This window comes from Rhopilema esculentum, chromosome 11 (genome assembly GCF_057945365.1).
Source record: "Rhopilema esculentum isolate cy_ngs chromosome 11, ASM5794536v1, whole genome shotgun sequence".
Lineage (NCBI taxonomy): Eukaryota > Metazoa > Cnidaria > Scyphozoa > Rhizostomeae > Rhizostomatidae > Rhopilema > Rhopilema esculentum.
Window position 1 is genome coordinate 1,740,001 of NC_142825.1, and position 2,500 is coordinate 1,742,500.

Here is a 2,500-nt window from a genome sequence, read left to right on the forward strand (position 1 = left end):
TCTAGATAGCAAGCGAATCACCGGACATGAGATGCAAAAGCACCCAGGAGTTCTATCAAACAAGACCTTGATGAAACAAGCGACTCACACAAACAACAATCGAGTAGAAGGGAATACAAACAAGTGAGTTATTCATCTATCCATCTGATTATCAAGCGAATGATCAATCATGACATCCGAGGACACATCCGAAGACTTCTATCAATCAAGACCTTTATGAAACAAACAACCGAATCGCACAGGCAACAAACAAGTGAAAATAAAAACAAACACGTGAGTCTGTCATCTATCTAACAAGCGAACCATCGGGCATACGATACAATGACACCAACAACTTCAATCAGTCAACACATTTATGAACAAGCGAATCACAAAGGCAATGTTTGAGGATAGAAACGGACGTGCTGCCGATCAAAGGAGCGGGCAACCCTCGTCTATTGAGACGGAGACAGAAAGAGCTTCGCTCAAAGGATCCAGCAAACCAGGTTTCAAGGAACAGAGACGGCAAGAAGGACTTTGAGAATAGAGACGGACGTGCTGCCGATCAAAGGAGCGGGCAACCCTCGTCTATTGAGACGGAGACAGAAAGAGCTTCGCTCAAAGGATCCAGCAAACCAGGTTTCAAGGAACAGAGACGGCAAGAAGGACTTTGAGAATAGAGACGGACGTGCTGCCGATCAAAGGAGCGGGCAACCCTCGTCTATTGAGACGGAGACAGAAAGAGCTTCGCTCAAAGGATCCAGCAAACCAGGTTTCAAGGAACAGAGACGGCAAGAAGGACTTTGAGAATAGAGACGGACGTGCTGCCGATCAAAGGAGCGGGCAACCCTCGTCTATTGAGACGGAGACAGAAAGAGCTTCGCTCAAAGGATCCAGCAAACCAGGTTTCAAGGAACAGAGACGGCAAGAAGGACTTTGAGAATAGAGACGGACGTGCTGCCGATCAAAGGAGCGGGCAACCCTCGTCTATTGAGACGGAGACAGAAAGAGCTTCGCTCAAAGGATCCAGCAAACCAGGTTTCAAGGAACAGAGACGGCAAGAAGGACTTTGTGGATAGAGACGGACGTGCTGCCGATCAAAGGAGCGGGCAACCCTCGTCTATTGAGACGGAGACAGAAAGAGCTTCGCTCAAAGGATCCAGCAAACCAGGTTTCAAGGAACAGAGACGGCAAGAAGGACTTTGTGGATAGAGACGGACGTGCTGCCGATCAAAGGAGCGGGCAACCCTCGTCTATTGAGACGGAGACAGAAAGAGCTTCGCTCAAAGGATCCAGCAAACCAGGTTTCATGGAACAGAGACGGCAAGAAGGACTTTGTGGATAGAGACGGACGAGCGGCCGATCAAAGGAGCGGGCAACCCTCGTCTATTGAGACGGAGACAGAAAGAGCTTCGCTCAAAGGATCCAGCAAACCAGGTTTCATGGAACAGAGACGGCAAGAAGGACTTTGTGGATAGAGACGGACGAGCGGCCGATCAAAGGAGCGGGCAACCCTCGTCTATTGAGACGGAGACAGAAAGAGTTCGCTCAAAGGATCCAGCAAACCAGGTTTCAAGGAACAGAGACGGCAAGAAGGACTTTGTGGATAGAGACGGACGTGCTGCCGATCAAAGGAGCGGGCAACCCTCGTCTATTGAGACGGAGACAGAAAGAGCTTCGCTCAAAGGATCCAGCAAACCAGGTTTCATGGAACAGAGACGGCAAGAAGGACTTTGTGGATAGAGACGGACGTGCTGCCGATCAAAGGAGCGGGCAACCCTCGTCTATTGAGACGGAGACAGAAAGAGCTTCGCTCAAAGGATCCAGCAAACCAGGTTTCATGGAACAGAGACGGCAAGAAGGACTTTGTGGATAGAGACGGACGAGCGGCCGATCAAAGGAGCGGGCAACCCTCGTCTATTGAGACGGAGACAGAAAGAGCTTCGCTCAAAGGATCCAGCAAACCAGGTTTCATGGAACAGAGACGGCAAGAAGGACTTTGTGGATAGAGACGGACGAGCGGCCGATCAAAGGAGCGGGCAACCCTCGTCTATTGAGACGGAGACAGAAAGAGCTTCGCTCAAAGGATCCAGCAAACCAGGTTTCATGGAACAGAGACGGCAAGAAGGACTTTGTGGATAGAGACGGACGTGCTGCCGATCAAAGGAGCGGGCAACCCTCGTCTATTGAGACGGAGACAGAAAGAGCTTCGCTCAAAGGATCCAGCAAACCAGGTTTCATGGAACAGAGACGGCAAGAAGGACTTTGTGGATAGAGACGGACGAGCGGCCGATCAAAGGAGCGGGCAACCCTCGTCTATTGAGACGGAGACAGAAAGAGCTTCGCTCAAAGGATCCAGCAAACCAGGTTTCATGGAACAGAGACGGCAAGAAGGACTTTGTGGATAGAGACGGACATGCTGCCGATCAAAGGAGCGGGGGACACTGGTCTCCAGAGACGGGAGAGACGGAAGAAGCAGGTCTCAAGGGAGAGAGACGGACATGCTGTCGATCAAAGGAGC